The 15948-nt window shown below is 32.1% G+C and overlaps 1 pseudogene; it reads right to left on the bottom strand.

Moving 5' to 3' along the window:
- Positions 1-14337: 14337 nt before the first annotated feature.
- On the bottom strand, positions 14338-15229 carry LOC105305356 (annotated as a pseudogene).
- Positions 15230-15948: the final 719 nt, after the last annotated feature.

Genomic DNA, 15948 nt, shown 5'->3' with positions numbered 1-15948 from the left:
TATAAAATAGGCATGGAGATATAAAGTGCAGCATAGGGAAAATAGTTAACGATGTTGTAATAAATATGTAAGGGAGAAGAGGGGTACTAGATTTAGCAGGGTGAATTGTGAATTATATAGATCTCTAATCACTATGCTGTAGAACTGAAACTAATATATGATTGTATGTCAACTATAATAGAGAAAAACTCATCGAAGTGTACAATGTAAATATAAGCAACTAATCATCTATTATATTTCAATAAAGCCAGAAAAAAAATTGAAGTCAAATGAACAGCATGGTATATCAAAAATAAACAAATAACAAAATAAATGGTTGCATAGCTATAACAGCAGTCACATAGTTTTAAGAAAGGCTTTGCCCCCAAAAAAGAGTGGGGCATAAATATAAAAGATTTAATTCCACAAAATAACAAAGCATTTTTAAACATGTTAAAATAAAAAATAAATAAATAAACAGATAACCGCAAGTAAAGTAAAATAAGCATTGAAGAAAAAATCTATACCAGCAGTAAATTGATAAGATGGAAAAATGGGAAAGAGAGAAGATTTGAACAGTATAATTGTTTGATCTAAAACAAATAGAAGTTTTTATTAAGTCCACACTATTTTCTTATTATTAAGACTTTATTTTTTGAGAGCATTTTAGGTTCACAGCAAAAATAAGAGAGGGTACAGAGATTTCCCATATATACCTACATATGCTTAGCCTCCCCCATTATCAACGTTTCTCACCAAAGTGGCACATTTGTTACAAATGACTCTACATTGACACTTCATAGTCACCCAAAGTCTATAGTTCATAACTATTCATTCTTGTTGTACATTCTATGGGTCTATTGTTTGGACAATGTTTAATAACACGTATTCATCATTGTGATATTGGACAGATTTTCACTAACCTAAAAATCCTCTGTCCTCTGCCTATTCACATCCTCCCCTCCCCTAACCTTGGCAACCACTGCTCTTTTTACTGTCTCCATAGTTTAAATCATACAGTATGCAGCTTTTTCAGATTGGCTTCTTTCACATAGAAATATTCATTTAAGATTTCCCCCATGGCTTGGTAGCTCAATTATTTTTAGACATTTCTTTTTTAAAAATTTGTATATATTTTTTAGCACTGAATAATATTCTATTGTCTAGATGTACAAGTTTTGTTTTGCTTTGCTTTGCTTTTATCTATTCTTTTACTAAAGGATATCCTGGTTTCCCCACTCTCCGCCAATTTTGGCAATTTTCAATAAAGCGGCTATAAACATCCATGTACAGAACATAAATTTTCAACTCCTTGGAATAAATACCAAGATTGCTAAATCCTGTGGTAAGAGTACGTTTAGTTTTGTAAGACACCTCCAAACTGTCTTCCACAGTGGCTATACCATTTTGCATTTTGGCCAGCAATGAATGAAAGCTCCACATTCTCAGCGGCATGTGGTATCATCAATACATAAATCATCATTCTGTTATTCTAGAGTATGCTCAACAAAGATGCCATCACAAAGAGACGAATTTCAGTTTTCTGCATGGTGTGCTGTGAGACAAAATATCATTATAGACGAAACACCTCCTAAAATTTAATAACTGCTGGTAGCTCATAAATGATTCTCTCTGATGGCTTAAACGTACACCTACAGCCCAATTTAGCCTTTACTTTATTGAATGTCTACACTATAGTTATTTATTTCTTAGATGCCCCTGTTTTCTCTGTGCATTATTGTCTCTCTCATTAAAGGAAGTTCCTCAAAATCAGGTGTCATCTCTTTATACTGCCAGGATTGAAACTGTTCTGCATTTCTTTGAACCAAGAAAATTTCTCAAATGATTTACTTCCTTTTAATGTTAGTTTGAATTGTTTATTTAAACTATAAAAAGTAAAACTAAAAATTTAAATAATGGCTTTTGGAGATGGGTAGAAGTTTTGTCACTATCAAATGCAAGCACACTAAACATATTTGTGCCAGGAACTTAGCTGGACCCTGATAATACAGGAGTGAATAAGCATAGTCTCCACTATTGAATTTTAATACTTCTAGGTTGAGAATAAATCTGGAGATAGAACTGCTTAAGAGTAAATGCCAGAAAGAAATAGTCCCAAGAATTAATTAAACCAGGAAGGATGCTTACCTAAGGAAAGCTAAGATACCAGAAGTGTTTTCTAAACTATCATATTAATAGCATGGAAAGTGGAATTGGGCTTAGTAAATATGAAGTGAAGTGAAAGAAAAGGCTAAATAATGAGTAGTGTGTTTTCCGTTAGTTGATGAAGATAGAATCAAAAAAGGTAGCATTTCTGAATTTAAGTGAAAAGCAAGCTGCCTTCAGTGTGGTAATCCCCAACATCCTCTTGGGACCAACATGGTGGATTAAAGGAATAGTTCAGCTCTGAATTCTATTTCAGATATCATCTAATATTTTACAGTTTCTTATATCTGTTCAATGCAAAAATATTTGTGCATTTTTTGCTGTATGCAAAGCCACACAAGGCATAAAAAAAGAGAGCCTCTTCCTTAGGATGCACTTACATAAGTTTAGAAGATTTGATGTTCTACAATGGAAGTCAACAGTGTTTTTGTTTGTTTGTTTTTTGAGTCAGAGCCAGAAAGAACAAACTGTGAAGACCTAGTGTGTCATCCTGAAGGCAGCTCCTACGTAGGACTTACTGATTTTAGAGTCTAGGTTTTATGAAGAGAACAAAACCACCAAATAGTTGAATATGAGGAGGAAGATGATGCTTTTTGAAGAAGGAGAGAAACTTGACTATTAACATTAAACCCTATAGGACAAAGGTTTCAAGTCATTTGTGGATCACAGGAACATGGAACAGAGCACTTCTAAGGGTAATATTTAGGAGACAAGGGATATTCCTGTGGTGAATGGTCAGCAGAGTCTATGCTTTGAAAGACAGAAAAAAAGTCACTTGTAGCTGAACTTGGCAAGGGGCAGAAGAGAAGCCAGCATAGCTCAATGGTTAGGACTGCAAGGTGATGAATTAAAACTTGACTCAGCTTATTTTACTTAGCATAATGTCCTCCAGGTTCATCCAAGTTGTTGAGTATGGCAGGGCTAAGTAATATTTTATTGCATATAGATGCCACATTTTCTTATCTATTCATTCATTGATGAGCACTTATGTTTCCAGTCTTGTTTATTGTGAATAATGCTGCAGCAATTATGAGAACACAGATATCTTTTCAAGATCCTTATCTCAGTTATTTTGGATATATGTCCAGAAGGGAAATTGTTAGATTATACGGTAGCGCTATTTTTAGTTTTTTGCAGAATCTTTACACTGTTTTCATAGCAGTTTCACCATTTTACATTCCCGCCAATAGTTCATAAGTTCCAATTTCTCTAAATCCTTGTTAACACTTGTCTTTTATTTTTTTGATAATAGCCATCCTAATAGGTATGCAGTGATATCTCATTGTAGTTTTGATTTGCATCCTCTGATTTGCGAGTGATGTTGAGCATCTTTTCATATGTCTATTGGTGATTTGTATGTCTTCTTTGGAGAAATGTCTAAGTCCTTTCCCATTTTTTAATTCATCACAAAAAATATGGCGTTATTCCATTCATATAAAATATATAAAACATTCAAACTCATAGAAATAGTAAGTAGAATAGTGGTTTCCAGGGACTGTGGAGAGGAAGAAATGGAGAGTTGCTATTTAACAGGTATAATCAAGTTTCAGTTGTATAAGATAAGTAAGTTCTAGATATCAGCTGTATAATTGTGCCTATAGTTAACAATCCTGTATTGTGCACTTAAAATTTTGTAAAGAGATTAGATCTCATTGTTATATGTTTCTTACCCACAATTTAAAAAAAAAAAAAAAAGAAAACATTTCAAGTAGAGTGTTACACTATTTTTTTTTTTTTGATAGCAGCATGCATGACTGCAGAGAAAAATGCAGGTGCTGCGACATCTGATAATTCTTAGCATCTCCAAATAGTCCCCTTTGTGTAGACCTTAAAAAGGGGTCACAATAGTTGACGTCGGATTTCTCTTCTATTTTCGAGAATTAGTGATCAAGTTGGATTTAATCTGCTTTCTAAATAAACCTTTTCAATAGAGTTTCCATGGCAGAATTTCTCTAATGCCTGAGGCATCCATTGTGTATATTAATTAACTTGTCTTTTTTGCAACTAGAATGGCCTTAGATATGTATCTTCTTGGAGATACCTGAAAAAAAATAGTGATGTTTAATTTTCTCAGAACTCTGATTGAGAAAGGCTGTTCTAGAATCATAAATAAATATATATGCTACACCCCAAGGTTGTACCACAGTTCATATATGTAGCATGTATTTGAATGTGTGGAGATAGTGAATATCAGAGACTCCATTGGGAACACTAGTTCTCTACTTTGACTAAAACACAACATGCATTTAGAGTTATGGTAAAAGACTTGGCCATTATAAAAAAAAATTGACCATTGTCTATTAGATAATTATGAATACTTTAAATTTGGGAGAAGGATATCAAGAGGTTTCTTTAAAGCATATAATCCCACTTCACTGTGGTGAACTGTTTTCTCCTTGGCATACTTCTCCATGTTTCCATAAAATTTTTACTATACAGTCACAGAAAAAGCAATTAGGAAAATCCCACGGTTGCCTTAATCTGATATTGCAGAGGCTAATAATACAAGTGAACATAATTGAGGATAAATGTCTAAAGTTCTTAGAATCCAAAATTACTCATAAAGGCTTCTTTAGGTAACTACTCTACTATTTCCCTTTGTATAACTAATTCTCTGGTCACTTTAAGCAGGTGACAGACTTGTCAAGGAAGCTAACTGTGACTTTAAGCTGATTTCACCTGTATTGATTCCTTGCCACAGTTTATCTGTGAGGAAATGTCATGGACCTTAGCAGTATTTTGAGTTAAGTGATGATCCTCAGGTCTTCTCTATTTCACCCAGAATAGAAAAGTAATGGGATCAGAGCTCAACTTTAGGAAGACTAATTTGATATAAACTGGAAGAAGAATGATTATAGATGAGGATAGGAGGCATTTATGCTTCAAACGGGGAGATGGGGCTAGGATTATAAAAAAATATAAGAAACGTGAATGCTTTTCCATAAGGAATTTATAATCGAGTTAAGGACACAAAATCTATATACAAACCAATTAGTGTATAACATGTCTTAAAATGTTACAGCTCACATATTTGATAATCATTCATCAGCAAAAATTTAATTCCTGAAACTAAAAAAAAAAATTAGAATACACTATCATGGTCTAAAACATGATCTAAAATGTTCTAATTCTCTCTTTTTACTCTGGAAATCAAGCAACAAAACAACTGCTCGGTCTACATAGAATGGCTAAATTAATGAATTAACAGGCTATGAATTAGTTTCCTTTGTGAAAACATTTCTTTTCTTTGTGTTTCTCTTTTTTGTTGTTGTTTCTGTTTTCTTAATTTTCTTTCCAGAAATTGTTTTCCAGTGTTAACTAAGAATCAGTGCTATTGCTAGTTCCGGTCAAATTGGATACAAACAACAAAATTTCCATGAATCAGAAAATTGACTGGCTTCTTTATTTCTTTTGTTCTTCGGATCTGTCTTTATTAGTTTAGGCATAGTGCTGAGAATTTGCAAGTTTCTCATATGCTGCAAGAACCCTGAAGGTCAGAGTGCTAACATATTTGGGTTGGCATTAAATGTCACAGTATCACAGCATAGTGGAACTTTCCATTTGTATATTAACTCATTTCTCTGCAGGCAGTGCTGACAGCGAATTTGCTCACAAACAATCTAATAGTGTAATTAAAAAATACTTAAGAAGTTTGAAACAAAATTAAGTAGTTTATACCTGTTTGGTTGAAAACCAAGAACCAGATTAGAGCAAGGAGAAGCTCAACTTGTAGAAGCTCAACCAGTAGAGCAAGGAGAAGCTCAACTTGAATCTGCACATTATCAGGATAAGCAATATCGGGACCTTTTTTCTCAGAGGTCCCGAACGGAAGTAGCAATAGAGTTGTAGTGGAATCTTTGGCAAATTGTGCAAACATGGCCATTTGCTTCTACAGAAACCTTTGCAACACTGTCACAATGGGACTCTTGAGCCCCGGAGATGGCTGTTCTTTGGAGAGTCACAGTATTGTCTTTCTGGCTATATTCACCTTCATCACCTGCAAACTCCATTCTAAGTCTAAGAAGCAGAGGAAAACTCGAGCTTCTCAGCTAATTTTCATAAGAATACCTCATAAATATGATCAGATGATTTTTTATTTCCGATCATCTTATACTAATATCTTTCTAATGAAATTAAACCCTGAGTAAAAGTTGCATCAATATTAAAATTTAAATATGCATTGTCTACATTTTCTTAAAATATAAACTAATCAACTTACTAGAAAGGAAAGTATGCAGGCCAGTCAGTATTTGTATGAGAATATGGCAAGCTTCAGGCATGATCATGAGTACTGCTAAATATATCTATTAAGAACAAACATATAGTTTACAGTTTTCATTATTTTTCCACACCATTTGACCATGTGAAATTTTTAGTCTAAATTCCATGAGTTCCTTAGAGATGGTTTGATATTGATCTAGATACAAATTTTGTACATTAATATTGCTGAATCAAAATCAGTAGAAATGATTTATTTTGTTTGTTTTTTTTAATTCTCCTTTAAAATATGCATTTCTTTATTTTCAAACCACAAGTTTAGCAGAATGGATTGGTGGTCCCGAATAATGTGATTTTAGAATAAAAATAATAACAATTAAGATAACTTTGTAATTACTAATTATATTCAGGAATAATTGAATAAAGGCAACTAAAATAAAAAAAATATTTTGAACATACAAATAATATGTAGTCATTTAATTGACTTATAACTAGCAAAACTTTAGCAAATCAAATTATTTTATAATTTGTAAGTGTATTTTTTAAAACGATTTATCTTGGCAACTTGGAAAAGTTATATGGCCTTACATTTTTGTTTCAGGAATACTTGATTGAGGTAATTTATATGATCACATAACCTCAATTTATATAATATCTAATTATAACTACAAGATTTATATCTGGTAATAATGTACTAGAACTCTTCTCTGAAAGAGTAAGCCTTACATTCCTTGCAGCTTCTCACTTCCACCACCGTCTCAGTGTGGATGCAAAACATATGTACTTTGTACCTTTGAGTTCATTACAGAATGGCCCCTGCAGAATTGATGATGCCTCTACCCTCCTACACTAACTGATGCTATAAGAAACTATATGTATTTTATTGTATCTATATTTTACACTAATTAAGCTATAGCTGGCAGTATAACACATTACATAAAATCTTTTCAGCAAACTATAGTAATTAATTCTGTAAAAATACACTATCAGGAAAAGTCAGATTTATCTTAAACAACTGGTTTATGTTAATCATATATGCACTAAGAATCTTTTAACTTATTATAGTTACCTCTTCACTTTAGCTGTAGTCACCTTGAGAAAGAATACAAGACTTTATGATAAATATTTTCTGCATTAACCTTACCTTTGGCCTTATCATATGATGGTGTCATGTTAGTTTTTCCTAACCTCATGGAATTATCATGTTAGTTTTTCTTAATTCCATGTAATTGTATACAGTCACTGTGAAACAATTCCAAATCCTATGAATTTAATCACAGATTTAAAAATATATATATATCTTACAACCTTACTAAGATATAATTGTTGCACAATTAATTGCTTATATCTAAAGTGTTCAATTTGATACATTTTAATTTATGTATACACCAGTGAAATTATGACCATGATTGAGATAGTAAACATAACAATCATGCCCCAAAAGTTTTTCCATGGGCATTTTTATCATCCCTCACTCTCTGACCTGATCTTCTAAAACCCTTGTCAATCACTTACCTGCTTTCTGTCATAATCATTTTCCTAGAATTTAATATGTGAGACCCCACAGTATATATATTTATATTGCATCTTTCATGCAACATGATTATTTTAAGATTTATATCACAATTATTGCTTTCTTTTATTCTTGGATAGTATTCCATTATATGGATATGTGAGAATTTTTTATTCATTTATTTTTTGGTAGTCATTTGACTTTTTTTCTAATTTGGGACTATTACAAATAAAACTGCTATACATATCCATGCACAGATCTCTATAGACATACCTTTTTATTTCTCTTAGGGTTATGAACACATGGGACACATGGGAGATTTAGGTCGCACTTTTTAAGAAAGTGTCAAACTATTTTCCATAGTAACTACACCACTTCGAATTCTCACCACCATGTATGAGAGCTTCAGTTCTCTAAATCTTTGCCAACACTTGGTGTGCCCAGTGTTTTTAATATTAGCCACCTATAAAGTTAGCAGTGGCAAATGACAAAGCTTTAATTTTCATTTTCTAAATGACTTATGATGTTAAGCATCTTTCTGTGTGCTAATTTGCTATCCATAAATCTTTAATTAATTATCTACTCAAATCTCTTGCCTATATCTTAATTAGGTTGTTATTTTATCATATTATAAAGTTTTAAGATATTTAAAAATATATATATGTGTGCGTGTATATATATATATATGCATATATATATATTTTTTTTTTTTTTAAGCACTAGTCTTTTAGCAGATTTATGCTTTGCAAATAGTTTCTCCCAATCTAAGGATTGATTATCTTTTCATTCTCTTAACAAAGTCTATGAAAGAGTGAAAGTTTTTTACTTTCATTGAAGTCTGATTTATTAATGTTTTTCTCTTTATAGATCATGTTTTTTATGTCATGTCTAAGAAATCTTTCCCTAACCCAAGGTCACATAGATTTTCTCTTATGCTTTCTTCTAGAAGTTTTACAGTTTTACCTTTTACAGTCAAGACTATAATACCTTTTTGTATATTTGTATATGGAGCAAGCTGTGAATTAAAGTATAATTTTAGCATATAAAAATATTCAATTGTTCCAGCGCCATATTTTGAAAAACTGTAATTTCTCCACAGAAATTCTTATTCGCCATTTTTTTAAATCAGTTGTCTGTATATGTGTGAATTGATTTTTGGATTCTGTTTCACTGATCTGTCTATCTTGTTGCTAACATCATGCTGTTTTGATTATTATAGCTTTATACTAACTACCAAAATAAAGTAGTGTTACCCCTCCTACATTGTCCTTTTTTAAAATCAAAGTTGCTTTGTCTATTTTAGGATATTTGTGCTTTCAAATGAACTGTAGAATCAGCTTTCCAATCTCTGCAAGAAAGGCTCATTGGGATTTTGATTCATATTATACTGAACATATAGATCAATTTGGAAATTAGAATTTGCATGCAGTTGTTCTTTCAATTAATTTGAGTTTTCTCTAATCTGTCTATAGTGGGTATTATAGTTTTTATTGTACAGGCTTTACACATCTTTTGTCAGGTTTATCCCTGAGTAGTTTATATTTTGGATGCTTTTAAAAATGGTATTGATTTTTAAATTTCAATTTCTGATTTTTCATTGCTGGTATATAAATATACAATGAATTACAATACATTAATCTTATATTTTATAATCTTGCACCTCATATAGTAGTTCTAATGATGTTTTGTAGATTCTATAATATTTTCTACAAAGATTTTTGCTTTTAAATCCAGCCAATCTTTTTAAATCAGTACCTGACTAAGTGAATTATAGGTGTCTCATACATATGTACAATAAATATTATCAGGAGTCCCAGGCTTCGTTTATACATTTTTGCTTTTAACATAAAAACTATTTTGTTTTTAGATTCCTATGACTAAATTTTCAACCTCACTTATAGTTTTACCTTGTTCCTTTGAACTAATAATAAATCTTACTTCTCTGGTTTCTAACATTATTCAGTATCCAGTTTTATTCATTTGATGCCAATTCTGGGTAATAACTTCTAGTCAATTTCTGGTCTCTGTTTTTTGTTTGTTTTGTTTCCAGAGGGCCTGTTTCTGTCCTTAAAGGGATATTTGAAAAGCTAACCCAACATTGGGTCAAACAAAATACTCTCAAATTCCTACAGTGTTTTATTGATCCTATTTATAAGTTAGTTATCTCAGTAATAATCTGTCTTTACTCACATATACTATCATCACACAGAAGATGAAGGCAATTTGGCATCAATATCTCCTGTCTTGTGGCTTTCTGGGGTTTATCAGACTGATTCAGTTAACTAGGCAGGTGTTCTCGTCTTCACTACTGTTTAATTTTTGTTCGGAATATAGGTGGTTGGTCAACATTTCTGGATAGAAAATATTGATTTTTTCAATCCTCCTGTTGAGTTATTGGCAAGACTAAACAAAAATAAGCCTTAAAGAACAAGAAAAATGAGAAGATGATAGATGAAAACCCACAGGAATATAAAAGCAAATGAGAGGTCATCTATTGGGAGAGAGAAAAACTAAGTGTATTTAAACATTATGGCTGGTGTTGAAAAAAGAGGTATTGGAAGCCAATTTACACAAAAGTTAAAGGCCAAGAATCAGTGTAAGCTTTTAAAGAATGAGGATTGAGGCCACACACTGGTTGAAGTATAAGCTGTAAGACATTATAGGACTATTTTCAAATTTTATGATGAACATTAGTATAACTACTTTGAAAATAACTGTTTCTCTGAACTAAATTCACAAATATGTGAAAGGATGTAAAGTAATGAAAAGAAACAGGAAAATAAGATCCATAATTAGAAGAAAAATAGATCAATTGACATCAACCTAGAAATTATATAAATGACAAAATTAGTACATAAAGACTTTAATCATTATTATAAATGTATTCCATATGTTTGAGGAGATACTGGAAAAACTGAATATGTTAGTGGAGACATGGAAGATATATATTTTAAAAACTGGAAGTTCTAGATATGAAAAATATAATGTCTAAAATGAATATTTGAAGAAATTAACAATAGATTAAGCAAATATCAGTGAACTCGAGGATCTGGCAGTAGAAACTATTTAAAATGAAACAGAAAAAACACTCAAACAACAAAAACAGAGTCTCAGTAATCTTTGAGACAACATCAAGAAGCTAAATATATGTGCAATCGAAATTTTCAAAGAAGAGGTAAAGGGAGAAATGAAAAAATAATTGAAGAAATAATGGTCAATTCTTTTTTCAAATATGATGAAAACTATCAACCCATAGATTCAAGCACAAAAAGCAGAAAGAAAACTATATTAAGGCACATCATAATTAAATTTCTCAGTATATATGTGTGTGTATATATATGTGTGTGTGTGCATATGTGTGTGTGTGTGTATGTGTGTGTGTATCCATCCATATACAAACTTCCTTCCCTCTTGCCTGAAATATTGGTCATTTGCAATTGTCTATTTTTTTGCATCACATTTTTGGTATGGCTTTATGTCTTTGTTTTATAATTGGTTGCTCCATGCCTTGCATCACACGGGAGGTGGAAAGGTACTTCAAGAAATAGAAACTCTTTAGTAGAGACAGCCAGGGAAAGCAAGTCTACCTCCTTCTTACAGGCCCATTGTTTTTCCTCTCTAGTCTCATACCCCAAAATAATCATCAGAAATTCTGGTGGAGATGCTGAATGAATCACAACTTTTTTAAATCCTAGAGCAGACTGGTGTAGAATCTTTTAAGCAGGATGAACTTCCTTTCAAAATATTTTTAAAATTTTTTTCACAAATAACTTAATAAAAGTTTCCCCTTATTTTAAAAATTATTCAAAAATGTTTAATATTTTTATACTAATTCATCAACTGTATGTTCATAATTTTATTTTATTTTCTTTGACATTTGGATTATTTCCAGTTGGAAGCTATTATAAATAAAGATGCTATGAACATTTGTATAAGTCTTTGAGTTTTATTTTGCCATTATAAATATCTAGGTATTGAACGAATGAAACATGATAGCTGTATTTTTTCACTTAAAAAAAAATGGCAACTTGTTTTCTAAATAGACTCTACCATTTTGCATATCTGCTAGCAGTGGATGAAAGTAACAGTCCACATCTTTTTTCTAAGCATTTTTGTCTTCTGAAAATTAAGATTGTTGTTAGGATTAAATGAGACAATATTTTTAACACATATAGTGTATCTGAATTCAATAAATGACAGTTATTATAATTGTTACTCTTTTTTTCAGTATAAAATTATTTTTCCCTAATTCTGTAACCCCAGCCCATATCCACAGCAATTTTGCATAATAAATAACCAATAGATGTTTGTTAAATATTGAGGCAATATATTATAGAGAGGAAGGAAGTCTATTTAAAAGTACATCAAAAGAGGTGATAATGACACTATTGTATTTGTTGGAATGTGGCATCATGGAGAATATAGGGAGAAGGATGAGACAACACTCTTCACTCGTGCATCTGGGGTCAATTCTAAAACCTCACTCTCATGGTTGGTTAAGTACTAAACTTTCTTTTACATTTAAAAATATTTTAGCTTTATTGAGGTAAATTAACATAAAATTATAAGATATTTAAAGTGTACAACATTGTGATTTAATATATGTCTACACTGTAAAAAAAAACTCCACCTATCCTGTTAATTTTTACTAAGCTTGCACTCTTTTATCAATCCCTCCTTCCAGTTTTGTTCTTTCTCAAGATCACTTTGGCTAAGTCTTTTCTGGTTCCACACAAATTTCAGATTTTTTAAAATTTCTCTTAGGATTTTTTTTCACTTAATAATATGCCAAATATATGTCCTCTTATATTTAAATTTTTTTCATAAACAAATTTAAAAATTTGTATAATAATCCAATTACCTAAATTATCTTTATTGCTGGAAATGCAGCATATTTCTAAAACCTCAATAACAATGACTATTTTGAGTAATATCTTTTGGTATAGTTTCACTGTATTTTTGTTTATCTCATTAGGATAAGATCTTAGAAGTGAAATTAATGAATAAAACATTGTAAACAATTTTAAGAGAGAGCTATCTTACAGAATGTTCCTCTGAATAACCTACTGAGTTGAGAAATAACTGTTTCCATTCTGGAAATTTTGCATTGGTCATGTTTTCAAATCATTTCAACCTAATATTGTGAAGATTTTCTGACTCTACCTCTGAGATAACAGATTAGCATCTTCTCTAACAAATTTTGTAAAAGTCCTTCCACCGTGCTAGAAACTGTAAAGAGAGGCTAGACAAGAGCCAATAAATGTGGCAAAGCTCTGGATCTTGGCATTATAACAATAGCTCTTGCACATTAAAAACTAAAATCCCACTTTTCCTGAAAGTTTTATAGGTTTTTAGGCATTGTCGTAGTATATTTATCATTTAAGCACATTAAAATTACACTACTGTAGTCAGGAGTAAATTTTATAGCACTGAATTAAAAAAAATAATAATTATTTGGGTAGCTGAAAATTCTAAAAATACTGTTGAATATAAATTATGCTGCTAAAACATATAGTAACTGCTATAGCACAAAAGCCATGTAAATCGATGTGTTAATATGAAATATCAAAAGTTCGTGTGAAAAAAAACAATAAGTCTTGCAGCCAGGATGCAATGCAATGAATCAGGAACATTTTCAAGTGATCGCCTGAAATGTAGGAAGCAAAGAAATGCTATGGATTATTCTTGTTGGAGCCAGGAGTCTTCAAGTTATAGGTGGAAGTTAAAACCTAAGATGAAGAAGAGAGAAACAAAGCAAAATGTAGTTATAAAAGAATCTAGTAGCAAACAGAACCTAGGGGAACACTAAATTCGCAGGAGACCAGGAGCGTAACAGAGCCATGGAGACCAAAGATAAATCTTAGAGTTAGAAGGAAAATCCCGAACATATAGTAGGCATGGCTGGCTGGTTATCTACACAGAATGTGTGTCTCCTTTCTAGCAAAACTGGGCTTTCTGTCCCGATAATCATATTTCCTTCTCAGGAAGTCTGGTATTGTCAGGAGAATCTTATGCAAATTTTCAAGGCTGGACCTTGATTCCAAGAGTTATTTATTCCTTTCTTTGACTTTGCATTAGAGTAATCTGTTTCTGTTGTTGTTATATTTAATAGTAATGCCCAGGGTCTATCCCAGAGATTGTTTTTTTGGTTTTGGTTTTGGTTTTGGTTTGGTTTGGTTTTGTTTTCACATAAGAAAGTATTTATTTAAGATTTAAAATGAAGTCATAAAGATAAAATTTGTATAAACACAAATTCACCTTGAGTCACACAGACAACAAAAAACAAAGTAAAAACAAAGAAAACGAATTGGCAGCTATATAGAATTGGGCACAGTTATGTCTCGTACACAAGAAAGTCTTTTACATAATCGTCTTAAATCAACAGAAGACCAATCTTCAATGCTGTCCTGCAAGATGGCTTACTTTAGCAATCCCCTCCTGTTTCTCCCCAATGTCCTCCTTCAGTATGGCTAATAATTGTATTAGTGATTGCCACACCCTTGAGACACCTTGCCATAAGTGCTCTGTTGGCCACTGTAGTTTGCTTAACCCTGTCCATACGCATAGTTCCCATAGTTATACCTAGTATAATCACAGGTACTATAGTTTTGATCACCGCCATAGGCACCATTGTAATTTCTACGTCCTTGTCATAATTGTTGTTAAATCCTTGGTTCCAGTTTTGGCCCTGACCTTGGCCATGACCCCTAGAATCACTTCCTCCACCAGCTGTAGCACTTCTTTCTCCTTTTTGTTGTTGTTTCTCTCTATATACCTCTTTGGGTTGTGCAGCTTTGATTTCATACTTCTCAGAATCAACTTGATACTTGCTTTCTAACAATTTCTTTACTGGCTTTTCATCTGCATGTGATAAAATCATCTTATTTTATTTGTTTTTGTATCCATAGGAAATTCATTTTCAATCTCTCCAAAGCCTTTGAAATATTCTTTAATTTGTTCTTCGAAAGTATCTGGGCTCAGTCCACCCACAAAAACCTTTTTTGGGAAGTTCTTTCCCTTTTAAAATTTTTGCCTTTTTGAGGTCTACTAATTTGCCATTCAGTTTGTTTCTTCGGTTCCAAAACTTTATCAACACTAGCAGCATCTTTGAAGAGCAAATATACAAATCCTCTTAATCTTCCCAGTGAATGGGTCTATTTTAATTGTGCAATCTACAACTTCCCCACACTGAAATAAATATTCAGTCAGATCTTACTTGATTGTACCCCAGCTCAAGCTTCCAACAAATATTTTACAGTCCTCCTGCTGATTCTTACCCAGGATGATCTTGGAGCCCTCTGCAAATTTTGTGTTGCTGTACTCATTCATGCTCTCCATGGTGGCAGAGTTGTCCCCTGCAGGGTGCTGGCATGAAGCAGTGGTGGCAGACCATCATATGGAGCTGGACTTAAAATGACGACAGAAGAGCCCAGAGATTATGTTTTAATTGGTAAATTGGCACACTCTCTATATTGTTTATCCCTCTTCCACTGGGAGCTCTTAACAAATACCAGCATGGGACTCAGCACCAGTTAAGTCCATCAGAATTTCTGAATGTGAGACTTGGGAACAAAAATCTCCTCAGATGAATCTAATCCACACAGATTGCTGAGAACAACTCTGAAGTGAAACATCATTCCTCCTTTATAGAGATTGGTTTAGAAAACAATATATAACCCAAATTAGCCAAAAAGTTACACAGAGAAATTACTAGTAGGAGGGCAGGGGGAAAAGTACTGTCTCAGGAGAGATAATCTCTAGAAACAGGCTGTCCAGTATAGTAACCACTCCCCACATATGGCTATTGAGTACTTGAAATATGTCTAGTACAACCGAGAAATGGAATTTAAAATTTCTTTACTTTTAATTTAAAAACAATACCCAATTTCATTTTTGGAAAACTTTTAAATATATTTTTTAAAAAAATTTGTGCTGCAACTCTACTTTCTCAACTCTACATTTTATGAAATATACACCAAATGTTTCTAATGAAATTTTAGTGTCCAAAGTGAGATATTTAGCACAAATCAGATTTCCAATATTTAGTATAAAAATGTAAAATATCTCAATAA

This window comes from Pteropus vampyrus, unplaced genomic scaffold, assembly GCF_000151845.1.
Source record: "Pteropus vampyrus isolate Shadow unplaced genomic scaffold, Pvam_2.0 Scaffold12, whole genome shotgun sequence".
Taxonomy (NCBI): Eukaryota; Metazoa; Chordata; class Mammalia; order Chiroptera; family Pteropodidae; genus Pteropus; species Pteropus vampyrus.
This window is presented reverse-complemented; position numbering and strand designations above follow the sequence as displayed.